We start from the raw sequence: 14,958 nt of genomic DNA, 5'->3' as shown, positions 1-14,958 counted from the left end.
TTCATAAAAGATAAGTACAAAAATCAAACAAAATAACCTGTGAACAACTACCTAGCAACATGAATATTTAACCTAACGTTTGTATATTGGATGATTACAGTTGTATGGATCACAACCTTTGCCTCACAACCTCTCGACCTGGTATGTTCAAGCTTCAACGAAATCTCCGTCGCACTTTGTGAATCTCTCATCCATCGGACCACATTCCACTTGAATGTGACATTAACCTGGCAGTTCCGAAGCGGATTTCTTACAGTGATCATTGGGGTTTACAACTACAAAAACGCGGACTTCAGTCACTTAAATACCACCATTTCCACACTTCCATGGTCTGCTTTTCTGAACAGCTCAAACATTGACGAAGATGTAGAACTTTTCTACGATATTTTACAATCAGCTATGATGACACTGTTCCTAAAGTCCGCTTAAAAAGAAGGAAGTTCCCTGTCATTGGTTTGATGCTGACCTGATCTCCCTTGTTAGGGAGAAGGAACATCGCCAGACGCCAGTATAAACGTTCTAAGTCCCTTACCGACTACTCTGTTTTTTCGTGTTTGCGTGCCAAACATAACCTAGCCAAGGACGTACGTTATCGGGAATATCTCTCAGATGTCCAGGCCTCCATCCACGATAACAGCAAACGCTTCTTGGGTTACATGAAATCAAAACGCAAATTAACTCTGAATTCTTTTAACTTTGAATTTATGGTACGCATTCTAACGCCAGCTCTGAGGCTGCTCAATTGTTTGCAGATTGTTTGTGCCTCTCAGTTCACTGAAAACAATGATTCTAATCTGCGCGAGCTTAATTATTCATGTTTTGGACAATTTCACACCTTAATATCAGTTCGGACAGTATTAAGAAAGTCATCACTTCTCTTGACTTGAACAAAGTGAGTGGCCCGGATGGTATGTCCGCTGTGTCAATAAACACTGTACCGATATTCTTGTTGTTCCCCTCCACATTTTATTCCAAAAATCCATTTGTCTTGGTGAGTTTCCTTCTCAGTTTAAACAGACCAATGTTGTCCCCGTATTTTAATCTGGTCGTCAATCAGCAGTTGAAAATTACCGCCCAATCTCCTTGTTGCCTCTTTTTGCTAAGATCTTCGAGGCAGTTATTGTTCCTCATATCTATCAACATATTAAACCAAATATTTCCATCGACCAGCACGGATTTGTTAAAAACAGATCCACTACAACTAACTTAGTGGATTACACAGATTTCATCTCTGTTTCACTGAACAATAAACAACAGGTAGATTCAATTTACACGGACTTTAGCAAGGCTTTTGACAATGTTTGTCACACACTTCTCCTGTACAAAGCCGCCAAATTTGGTATATGTGGTAACCTGCATAGTTGGCTGGCTTCTTATCTCCATCTTAGACGACAGAGGGTAGTGTTTGGTAGTTGCTCGTCAAAATGGTACACTGCTTCGTCAGGTGTGCCCCAGGGTTCACTCTTGGGGCACTACTTTTTGTTATGTTTATTAACGATATTTCACTGTTAGATATTTCTGCAAAGCTCAGCTTATATGCCGACGATGCCAAGATCTATCGCACCATCACATCCCTTGCTGACTGTGTCATGTTACAGCAAGATCTTGACAAATTTGCACAATGGTGTAACAACTGGAAACTGTCACCTAATATCAGTAAATGTAAATTTATCAGTTTTACACTTAAGAAAAGAATCATTTCCTCTCTTGATTACTTCATCAATGTTATCCCCCTTCAGCGGGTTTCTGTTATCAAGGATTTGGGCATTTACCTTATTTCCAATCGTAATTATTCTTTTCAAATCAATTACATTGTTTCTAGAGTCTTCAAATCTCTTAGTTTTATTGAACGTCTCTGCCAGCCATTTAATTACATATCAGCAATTATTTCTCTGTATTTTGTTTATGTAAGATCTCTGTTGTGTGGTCACCCCATCAGCAGGGGCTGTCAGACAAAGTTGAGCGAGTTCAAATAAAGTTTGTGAAATACATTTGTCGCAAACTCAATGTTCACTGCAGTAAATCCAGCTACCCATTTTATTGCAGAATTCTGAACATTCCTAAGTTACACAATAGAAGACTAACCCTTGACATGTGCTTTTTGTACATTATGATGCTCCAGATATTCTAAATCAAATCTGCTTTTATGCCCCCAGTAGAAATTTACGCAGGAAACCCCTTTTTAAACCAGACTTGTGTTCTGTTAATTGCAGAAAATTCTCGACAGTGCCCAGATGCATGTCTGTTTTTAATGATATCTCTTTTAAATGTGGTATAGATATTTTTTCTACGCTGTGTAGTTTTTAAAACTATTTTATCCAGTCATTTTAACAGTTCTCCTTTTTGATACGTGTATGTTTTTTTTTCAATTTAATGTATCGTGCTACTTTTATGGTTGTCTTGTATATTTGTCTTGTGTTTGTGTGACTTTTTTGTTTCGCAGATCTGTTAGTGGGTTTGCCCGTTGATCTGTGTATCAAATAAAATAAAATAAAAATAAAATAAAACAACCACGCCCCTCACTTTCGCTGAACATACAATAAACCCTTCCCTCTCGAATCAAAGCTGCTTCTTGTTCACCGTAACTATCAAATATGAATGCCATTCATGCCTTGCATGATGTCCAACCCGTTATCTGCTCGTATCACTGACCATCAGCTATCCATGCATACCCCCCTCGCCAAAGCCATTTGCCGCCACTTCAGCTCCTGCAACAATAATGTACACATCACAAATCCTTCACGCATCCCGACAATGGGTAAAACAAAGAAAAAGACCAGGCAAGCTGCCCGCCGATCTTCACCGCGGCCGAAGCAGACTCCGAAGCACCTGGATCCCTACTTGCTACAGAGACAACAGGCTCAACCTGATGACCGGCGCCCTGCCACTTCAAATTCCGATACAGTACCAATGCCGATCCCAGGGCCTAGGAGTGGTACATGTAAAACAGTGTGTATCTTTGCATCAGAGGCGGAATAAAACTATTGATTGTATCTATTTACCCAGAAAATCTTAATCCTGACAGCTATGTGTGTACGCAACATAGAGCATAGAGCCAGTCGACGTTAGGGACACAAAAAACACGAGGAGCAAACAGGTAGAGGTTTCGAACACAATCAATGTACCCGGTACTTCAACAATGTCTATAACTCCGCACTTTGAACATAGCTCGTAATGAACAGTGGAAAGCACGTGGGACGTGTAGACCTATAACAGCCACTTATGTAGTTTGTGCACATTGAAGATTTAGCAGATCAACAACTTTGACGGAAAATGGACCGACGTTTCCTACCGTAATTTTTACCTCCTTCGATTCAGCACAAATTTTCGTATGGACTATTGATGCAGGATTACAGTCGTTACGTGGTGGCAAATCCTTGTCGTATTGATGACTATACTGCGTAAACAGTCACTAAATAAACTTTGCACACATTACGAGCACTGAATATTTTTACCGTTTTTAATCTCAAGCCGTCCATATACGCGTATCATGGTGGCCAAAACAACACAAGGAATCTGGCGTACATTATTACTGAATTACTTTGTCCAAAAAAAATTGAGTTAAAACACCCAAATGCCGAACGATCATGATACAGAACTTTGCAGGTTTCTGGACTGAACGACCCCAAACCGACCGGACCTCAGTCAACTGTGCCGGCCCGACGTCTTCTCTATCAGCGTCAACTCAACCTTTCTCTCTAGACAACTTTGCCCAAGAAACTGGGAATATACTTAATTTACCTTTAAAAAATTCAACTGTGTATCGTATGAAAAGATTTTACCGGGGCCACGGGGCAAATCATAAAACCAACAAACCCCAACAGAAAACAGTGGAATGATCATTTGTGTGCAAGGTCACTGTGTAAAAAATTCTAGCTTTGAAATGTCTAGACGGTACAAAAGACGGGGCACAGAATAAGAAAAGATTACGACCAATGTGAAACTGCCGATGCCACAGCTGACTCTATAACTTTCAGGGGCGTACATTGGTATAGAACGTAATGTTGATAGCATGGTAGTTCTGCGTCCAGTGATAAACACGATTCCCAATATACCACGGCTGTTGAAGTTGAGCTGCTGCCTTCGATCGAAAATTTTCAACACAAAGACATAATATCAATAATTTTGCACGATTATAAGAGCCTGCTGTCTTCTCGCCTAATAGCTGTGATCAAGATAATTATGATAGAAGCAATTCACTGCCGAACACCTTGCTCTTCTTATACACAATGCGTTAAAAATGCGTTATTCCTGTTGAGAAATACAACAGCAAATATCGCAATGTGAATTTCTTACTATCTTCCTCGCAATGATTTTTTGCTCCCGAGTCTATTTATCACGGCCACTGGACCATTTCTGACGATTTTTACTAACAGAGAATCAGTTTACACTCATCGTGGAAACACATTGCAAAGACGTTCACAAAATTTTCATCACAGGAAAGATTACCGTAATCCCCCTTTCAAAGATGTAAGAAATGTATAATGGGTTGTTATCTTGAAAAATCCCCAGCTGCAGCCGCTAACTACAAAATGCTTTTTCTTCCGAACAACTTCCCGACAACTTTACAAGCACACTCCGGTGATCACATGACGGTTGTAACCGTACATGTGCTGCCGCCAATGGAGAATCAAAAGACTTCAAATCAAAAGTAAAAAAATATAGAAAAAATATCGATATCCAAGCAATGTAAAAACGAGTAATTTTGATAGGCTAAATTTATTGTATATTATAAAAAATGCCCAGGCTACTCGGAACAACGTAAGATCATGATCTGAGTTGTTCGAATACTACACTCACACTGTAGGGTAAAAAAGGGAACTCAGATCGTTATACCGGTATACTGCTTCTGCCAAGCGAACCGCTTAGGCTAAAGACGGTAAAAATTACCATACATGTAATTATTGTTGCTAATTTCTGTAAATTTTGCCGACTATTCGTTAGGAATTGTCAAATTTCTTGAGTTTGTCCGAAAACTTTTTCAGGGAATGACGTAAGTTTCAAGACACGTGATTGCCAACGCAATATCGATATCGGGATAGAAAAGTCAGTTACAGACAATCGAGGAAGAACAGAAAAGTCAGATAATATTAGAGCAAGTTAGTAAAAAAACAAAGCTCAGAAAAACGTACAGAGAAGAACGACATCACGGCGATCTTCAGACCTTTCATCGTGTTACAGTCTGAACGGTCAACATTTGATGCTATAGTCTATGGCAAGTGTCTCTTTTTGGACAACTCCAACAGAGATGAATGGATCGCGATTTAGTTTCATCGCCCCGACCCGACAGGAAATAATGTAGCTTATGGGCACCTGTATAATCGTTGCATGAACGTATCCAATGGCCGGCCACTGCATTGGCCTTTGACCGTGCATCGCCAGCAAACAACGGTTTTGGACGTTATTTGTGTAGGCACAGACCGGAATCGAGTTGATTTCGGCTGAAAGTAGTTAGAAAAGTAGTTTTCGTGCTCGGTCCAAAATGGGTCCGCATGTCGCCGGTTTTGTCCATGTAACCGTTGGTCGAGTATTTTGCTCAGTAGATAGTAAGAATCGTTTATTCATTGTTGACATCGTAATCGATCCGATGTACACAACAAATGTTTGATCGTTTGCACCTTTGCACGTCCCCTCGTGATTGGCAGCTGTTTGAATGCTTTCATCAATTGTTCTTTGGACGCTTCAACACAGCATCGAAGCAGTTTTGGCATCAAAAAGCAACTTAAAATAGAAAAAATGAGAGAATTTCTCCAACAAGGTGATTCCACAAGTATTCACAAAACGTAATATGTTGGGACAGTGCTTTAATTTACACCATGGTTCTTGAAGGATCCAGATTTTCGGGAGCATTCGTTGACGCTGCTACCATGTGCTTCTCATGTTGTATTATGAATGCTCAGGGAGATAGGGGGTATTTATAGGCTCCCCCTGCCTTTAACATGATTTTCTGACAGTTGGCTTCGCTTTGATGTCTTTAGTCTGTTCTGGGCGCTGAAACCACGTTCACATGGCACGCTCGAAACAGGAACAACAGTCGCGATCGAAGCCAGGGTCTTGAAGGCTGGGAAAATATTTCCGTATTCGCAAATGATGATCCGGCAGGCATCAGCCAGGGTGCGTACTCCACCGAAACCGATTATCATTTCTTTAACCATTGGAAATGACTGTAACAACTCGTTGCCATCTAACATCGGTGGAAAGTTTTCATCTCCAACTGTTTATGGCTGTCCATAAAAGTTGGCGAGTTGTTCAATTGCCGCGATTCCATGGTCACGTAATGCTGCTGTGTCATTTGGATAGTTGTTTGGATTTAAAACAGTGTCTAGACATTTCAGAATACTGAGAGCATTATCCGGAAAATGGTCATGTAAACTGTCGATTAGGTGGCTGATGAATGATCGGCGGACAGTGCAGTATGCTGTGACATTTGTCTTCCCAGCGAATGACAAGTGATGACCCCAGAAATGTCGATTATTTTGACGAAACTCAGCCATAAACCGGCGTTCATTGTGGCCAGACATATCCTCATTTCGAAGATTTTCCAAGGAAGCAATTGTTGCGCTGACCATGGGCTTAATCTGAGATAGATTTACGTCATCACGCTGAAAAACCATGTTGAGTCTGTCCATACATGGTAGGACGTCAAGAAGAGTGTGCGTTGTGGCGATAAAGGCAAAAGTCTTTATTTGCTTAAGTAAGCCATCAGCTGTTGCGTTTTTTCGTAAACTGGCGTCTTCATCAAGTTCAAGGACAAGAGCTGGCCAGTTACACCCGATGGATTGTACTGCACGAGAGAGCGACAGCCATCTGACAGCACACGGTTGTTTCAAACTTAGGAAGTCGGAATTGTCAAGTGCTTTGTTCAGTTCTCTCAATCTTTCGTACCTCGACGCAGAATACTCGAAATACAGATACACAGAATTTACAACACTGCGATACTTGGCAATTTCTACCACACCCTTTGTAGCATCTGACGCAGCCAAGGCAACAGTGTACATGAACCACATATTGATTTAGACGCTGTAGACGGACTCCGACACCATTATGACGACCTGTCATAACGCTTGCGCCATCTGACCCTAAACCGACCACTTTGCGAACGTCAATATTTCGCGACTGTAGGGAGGCAAGAACAGCATCAGTAAGAGTTTCAGCTTCCCTGCAACAATCATCACATTTCCAGCAAAAACGGTTTTGTGACAACCTCCTTTCAAAACACGTAGATAAATTATTAATTTCTTCTGAATGGTGATGTTGACAGTTTCGTCAATGATGATGGATATTACCGAACTATTTTTGATGTCGTCAGCAATATCATCTTTGATAACTTCACACAGCACATTCTGCATCTCTTCTATGCTGTCATGATGAGTGTACGTATTGGCATCAACGAAAGGAGAACACTGATTGAGCTGTTGCAGCTGAATTAGATTTGCGAATTTGTGGTCGGCAATTTCCGACTTGGCCAGGAAATATACGGTTCTCAGCATAGCTGCTTGAGATGACAGAGTTTTGGCGTTTGATTGACAAACGGCTTCCTCTAAACATCTTTTTTCCGGATGAAATCGTTCTGCAGCTTTGTGATCTTCACTGCCTATATGGCGGGTGAGAGCAGACCGTTGTAAATCGCCACATCCATTTCCAGTAAACGCATTTATTTTACCAGAACTCAAACAAATACGACAAAACATTCGCTCAACTTTCTTTGAATCGACAACAACCCATCGTTTCTCCAACCACGGAAAAGCGGCTTCCCATTCTGGCTTGTACTTTCGTGCAGTCCTTCATTTTTCGCTATCAGCAGTACCTGCAATCCGAGTTCCTGCTGACGTGACGGCTCCGCTTGAGTTCCTCCGCACACTGCAACCTCCTCAGCATTTCCAGCTATCCACACACGTGTTGAATTGGGCGATAATCGGCCCGTTTGCTGGTTGCGATTACCATTATGAATAAATTTAAATATACTAGTTTGACGAGACATATTTCAATGAGAGTTCAGAAGGTAGAAAGGTTATCGCCAAGAGGTCACTGCACTGGTTTCTCACTGGGCACACTGAATTTTCTCATTCAAACATTCAAACTGAAGCTAAGAAAAAAAATAACGACAGGAGACTGATATTCTGTCACTCAAAGTAACGTGGTATACAATTAGACTTTTATTATCAACTTTCAACCAATCACACGAATCACAGTGTCATGACTGTGTTGTTTCCATCAAGAACGTCGAAAATTACCTACTTTGTTGCAACTATTTTTTTTAGTCTGTAGTCTGTACTTGGCTACATTTTGTTCAAAGGCTATGGTCAGCTTTCTTCAGTGATGACAATTTCACTTTACCGGCCGGCCTCAAACCTTGTCTCAAAGGGCGCGCAGGCCGACTTATTTTAGCACACTCACACTTCTATGAAATACCACTGCGTACGCGCCTTGCACGTAGTTGTTGACAATGTCGCCTTGATGTACGCGTCGATTTTGACGCAGTCCATTTATTTTTTGCATCAAAACAACTACATTTGCGTCAAATACGCATGAATTTTGTGTTAACGCGACCTCTGAATATTATAATATTATAATAATACTCGTCTAGTGAGTGTAACCCTCGTAATGTTAGCATATCTGTGTCATATGACAACAACACCCAGTATCACTTCACTAGTTCCACACTTTAAGTGTTCGGAATTCACATGTACACAAATGTACATAATACAGCCCTTCATTTTATCAAACTGATCCGTTTTCTTTGCTTTGATTTTCCATTGAAGTGTTCAAAACATAAACGGTCCATAGAAGAGTTTAAAACATAAACCTACTACGAAAATAGTGCTGTTGCAGGGGTTTCGTTAAAAGCCGGCCACCGGCCATATGGCCGGCTGTAAGGCGATTACAGCCACCTGTTATTACCTGAAAATCATGTAATTGTTGTGCGGCTTACAGGAATGAATAGCTGGTAACAAACAGCATATCGTTAAAAGTTTACAATGATCCGTATTCTTAATGCTAAATTACTTGTTTTCAACACTTTTGTGTTCATTCGTTTGCATTTGTCGATCACGCAATGCCTCGCTAAGCTTACAGATGTAGGTACTGGTACCGCACGGAATACGTCCATACAATGTACAAAGGGTGGTTGGAGGTTAGGGGTCATTTAGCCTGTGTAGTAACGCAACATTGCGTCGGCCATGAGATGTGAGTTAAGCGATTCAGTTGGGTCGAAATGGAGAAATAAAGACGGGTTGATGAGGAAAGGTACAGCCGATGGCAATTTCTCAGATCATATTGATACTTATGCGGCGTTTTATGAATATTTATCGGAAAATGTTTCTTCTGAATCTGTCTGAATGCATCAACAATCGCCCCTACCGCGATCCATGGCTGTGAGTGGTACTGCCTCATTCCTGGAGCCAAACTGGACCTTATCCCGCGACCTGGATCTATTAACTGACGCCTCTGGCACCATTGGATATGGTGGCTACCATAAGGGCCACTGGTTTTCCCGTCACCTGGCCCCCCCATTCACTGCCTCAATCGCCTGGAAAGAGATGTACCCAGTACTAGTGGCCTGTTCAATTTGGGGGCATTTGTGGCACAGCTGCCGTATCATCTTTCACTGTGACAACCAAATGGTAGTGCATATAAATCCAGATCCGTCCGAATATGACTCCACCGTCTCTACATTGTAAACGATTTACTGAAATCCTACCATATTGAACGTTCTGTGAAAATAGCACCTGTCCGAATCGAAACACGTATTGCCTAAAGAGAACATGACTGAGAAAGGATACGAAGAGTCACGAGCTCCGCGTAATTTGTCATCGCTGCTGAGCATGAGTCGTAAAAATACACCCTGTTGCATATCTTTGTGTAAACTAAAATAGTTCAAAAGACAGAAGTAAAGTGTTATGACATCTGAAGATTCAGGCATCTTAACTTCGATATAGCTATGAAGTTTCCACGTTTTTCCGTGCTCGAAGAGCCGATTGGAATACCAGTCATGACAGAAATTTGCATGGTAACTGTGGCAACCTGACCTGGACGCATACCCCCCTCACCAAAAAGGATGGCAGGCTGTAGGCTGTGATTATGGTGTCATTTTTGAACTATATTTTTCCTCTTCAACTTCTGAGAACAATATTTGAATAACAATTCTTCGTTCTCGTGATTCTTTATTTTCTGACATCGACTATTATATGTCTTCTAACTTCGGATATATTATACTTTTGTGGTTTTCATTCGCTCTTGTACAAATATTTTCTACGGCGATCAGACCCAGCGAGATTACGTATCTGCGTTTCCTGATGTCATGTTGCATTGCTTCATTGTGTCAGTACACGCTTTCTATCTCACATTTGCTATTTCTGACGTGGTTTCTCTTCACATATATGGGACTTGCACGTCTTCCTATGGCTAGAAACAGGCAGCTAAAACATGAAGTCTCGCCTCTACTGTCTGTGCTAAAAATAACCTAGCTTGTGATAAAGAAATACCGTCCCACGGGACTGTAACCATGGCCATGTTCCTCCACCTGGTTTGCCACGCCTATCAACTTGAGAGTGTGTTTCAATCCATTCAGTAGTTTCACAGAACAAATGTTCATCTCGGATGTGAAATGGTAAAGACTTGAACTCAACACACACTGTCCCACTTTCCCTAGAAAACTTCACTTACTTGTAAGTTACCCGTTTTGAAAATTTTGCAAAGTAGCAAATTTCTGACAAAATATCAAGACATAAGATTAAAATCATAAGGAAAAAATTGTCTGAAGAATACATATAACAGCCTTTGAGTTACGACTCAATCACGACTGACTGGAGCAACAAGAGACCATGCACTGATCACAAGTCTAGCTGTTGCTTCTCTAAAGTCACCCCTCTGGAAAGTGTGATTGCATCAGTGTGAAAATGGCCCAGAGTGATTTGCTCAGACAGGTGATGATCAGTATCGGGTCAACAGGAAGCTACCTCGGTGACGCTATAAACGGCCACAGTTTTCAAAGACAAGGTATATTTGCTTGTCGCCAGTTGATTTATCGTGTCAATGACTGGACAGTCAATACATTTATAACACGCCAAAGAGCGAAGTGTTTTTACTTTTCATACATGAAGTCGTGCCCGATGACAATTTCTGGACGTTTCTGCACTGAACAATTACGCGACGACCCCAAGTCATTTTGGTGTGTCACCATTCTCATCGTGTTACTACAACAACTGTGGTTACCAATGTCAAGAACCCAGAATCTTATAATTCCAAGTTCAAACTTTTAATTTTGACATGCTTCAAGGGACTTAAACTTGAAGGTCATTATGATTTCTTGGCAATATATGGTGTTGAAAACGGCGGCCTTTGATTGAATAAATGATCCTGATTGTCACGCTGCACCAAGCGGCATGTTAGAAAATGACATAGGGGAAAACGGGGTTACATAATTTAGTGGGTCGGCATACCGGTATTTTGGCACATGTCAAGCCCTTTTGTCTTATCATTAATCCACAACAAGTCCTCCCTTTAGTTTCATTTGCAAGGCCAAAAAAAACCCATAAACACAAACAAAAAACAACAAGTCATCGTTGATGACACAGTCCCCACTTGTTAATGGGTGCTTTGATTACAGGTCCTCAGAGAGGATAGAGTCCTCTTCATTAGGTCTGTGATAAAAATACTTTTGAATAAATTCACTTGATACATGTCTGAGTTGTAGTTCAGGACATGAAAAAAATCGTAATAAAATGGCCACATGGTGGCCATATTGGATCGAATCACAAAACAAATCAATGTGCATATGTATGACATAGGTCAAAGTCCTTGTACCAACTTTGATTAAAATCGGTTGAAATATGCCTGAGTTATGGCTTTGTACATGAAAAAATCATAACAAAATGGCCGCACAGCAGCCATATTGGATCGTATCACAAAACAAATTGACATGCATATGTATGACATTGGTCAATCTCCTTGTACCAACTTTGAATATATTTGCTTGATACATGTCTGAGTTATGGTTCTGGACATGAAAAAACGTAATATAAAATGGCCACATGGCGGCCATATTGGATCGTATCACCAAAAAAATCAATGTGTATGACATAGGTCAATGTCCTTGTACAAAGTTTGAATAAAATCGGTTGAGCTATGTCTGAGTTATGGCTCTGTACATGAAAACATAGGGCCAAAGTCCCTGAAGCTACTATAGACATGGATACAAAATTAAGTATTTCCTGACTGTATGAAATTATCTCACTAAGGTCATCCTAGGGACCTGTAAACCAAATATTAAAGCTGTCTGACCAGCGGTTTTGAAAAAACAAGCGACTCAACAGTTGACAGAGCTCTGCTGTGTTATGTAGAGAAGAACCTTTTGTGACACATGTATTGATGAAGAAGGTGGATATCTTTGATAGCTCATTTCAGGATGGCCTGACCAAAAATGGAAAAAAAAATCCGTAAAAATACAGATTTGCATATTTTAACAAATCTAAGTTGGGTTATCCCTAGGGACCTGTATACCAAATAACAAAGCTGTCTCACCAGTGGTTATGAAGAAGATTTTTTACCAAAACGCCTTTTTTGGCTCTAATTTGCATATTTTCAACAATATCAAAAAATTAATAAAAACAGTTTCTCAAAATCATATATTTTATCCACACAACAGATATCAAATCAGTAAGTACTGCAGTTCTCAAGATATTTGAGTAGACAGACGCCTCACAAATGGACATACATACATACATACATACATACATACATACATACATACATACATACATACATACATACATACATACATACATACTGACTGACTGACTGACTGACATACTGACTGACTGACTGACTGACTGACTGACGTGCACGCCGGACGGATACCATCCCAATAGCTTCTATAGACTATATTAGTCTATAGTAGCTAATAAACGAGAGTTAATTACATTCTAATTAAAGTAAACAAGACTTGCTTAAATCAAGATTTACGTCATAAAAAAACAGCATATCTGTCAGGTTATAAAGAATCTTAAGCTGGTTATCTTTTTATCAGTATTTTCATCCTATTAACCAAGCACATTTTAACTTTCAAATTAACATTGTAAGTAAGTTCTGTTGAATAAGTTGAGACTGTACGTACTCAGAGAAAGCACACTGAAGAGACAAATGTTTGAAACTTAAGAAGTTCAAGGTCATCAAAGCATCATGTAACACTTTCATTGCACTGTTTACACAGATTGCATAATTGCTATAAATAGCACATGAGGAATCTTACAGCCCAGCTTTACCATAAAAACCCTATCACTTTGACCACTCTTTAATTGACCACTCTATTTTTTCCTCAAAAAGTAATTTTATTTTATCCTTACCAAGTCAACCATAAATGGAAATTAGAACTTTCTCTATCTCTATTTATTTGACCACCCTATCATGACAAACTATTATGAGCAATTTCTTTTAGATAACATACAGGGCACAATAAATGACTGTTCAGAATATGTCAAAGTTGGGATTCAGGAAAGTTGCCTTTACATGTTTTAATCCTCCAAGATGGTAAGCCATTTCACTATGAACTGTCAAAAAAAGTTGAACTTTCTGATAATTCTACACTAAAATTATTTTGGCTTTGATGATTTCCTACCTGACTGTATGAAATTATCTCACTAAGGTCATCTAGGGACATGTAAACAAATATTAAAGCTGTCTGACCAGCCGTTTTGAAAAAACAAGTCATCGTTGATGACACAGTCCCCACTTGTTAATGGGTGCTTTGATTACAGGTCCTCAGAGAGGATAGAGTCCTCTTCATTAGGTCTGTGATAAAAAATACTTTTGAATAAATTCGCTTGATACATGTCTGAGTTGTAGTTCAGGAGATGAAAAAATCGTAATAAAATGGCAAATGGTGGCCATATTGGATCGAATCACAAAACAAATCAATGTGCATATGTATGACACAGGTCAATGTCCTTGTACCAAGTTTGAATAAAATTGGTTGAGATATGCCTGAGTTATGGCTCTGTACATGAAAAAATCGTAACAAAATGGCCGCATGGCGGCCATGTTGGATCGTATCACAAAACAAATTGATGTGTATAGCTATGACATTGGTCAATGTCCTTGTACCAACTTTGAATAAAATCTGTAGAAACATGCCTGAGTTATGACTCTGTACATGAAAAAATCGTAATAAAATGGCCGCCTGCTGGCGGCCATATTGGATCGTATCACAAAACAAATCAATGTGCACATGTATGACATAGGTCAATGTCCTTGTACCAATTTTGAATGAAATTGGTTGAGATATGCCTGAGTTATGGCTCTGTACATGTAACAATCGTAACAAAATGGCCGCCTGGCGGCCATATTGGATCGTATCACAAAACAAATTGATGTGCATAGCTATGACATTGGTCAATGTCCTTGTACCAACTTTGAATAAAATCTGTTGAAACATGCCTGAGTTATGGCTCTGTACATGAAAAAATCGTAATAAAATGGCCGCCTGGCGGCCATATTGGATCGTATCACAAAACAAATTGACGTGCATATGTATGACATAAGTCAATGTCCTTGTACCAATTTTGAATGAAATTGGTTGAGATATGCCTGAGTTATGGCTCTGTACATGAAACAATCGTAACAAAATGGCCGCCTGGCGGCCATATTGGATCGTATCACAAAACAAATTGATGTGCATAGCTATGACATGGGTCAATATCCTTGTACCAACTTTGAATAAAATCTGTAGAAACATGCCTGAGTTATGGCTCTGTACATGAAAAATCGTAATAAAATGGCCGCCTGGCGGCCATATTGGATCGTATCACAAAACAAATTGATGTGCATATGTATGACATAGGTCAATGTCCTTGTACAAGTTTGAATGAATTGGTTGAGATATGCCTGAGTTATGGCTCTGTACATGAAAAAATCGTAACAAAATGGCCGCACGGCGGCCATATTGGATCGTATCACAAAACA

General features: G+C 40.0%; 1 protein-coding gene across 1 annotated transcript in view; it reads right to left on the bottom strand.

Annotated features, from left to right (window-relative positions):
- LOC139127740 (endosome/lysosome-associated apoptosis and autophagy regulator family member 2-like) overlaps positions 1-14,958 on the bottom strand; it is a 119,806-nt gene that overhangs the window by 60,687 nt on the left and 44,161 nt on the right. The window lies entirely within an intron of this gene.

Source organism: Ptychodera flava, unplaced genomic scaffold (assembly GCF_041260155.1).
Source record: "Ptychodera flava strain L36383 unplaced genomic scaffold, AS_Pfla_20210202 Scaffold_35__1_contigs__length_1935909_pilon, whole genome shotgun sequence".
NCBI classification, from domain to species: Eukaryota; Metazoa; Hemichordata; class Enteropneusta; family Ptychoderidae; genus Ptychodera; species Ptychodera flava.
Note: the sequence above shows the minus strand (reverse complement) of the source record. Positions and strands in the feature narration are given on the sequence as shown.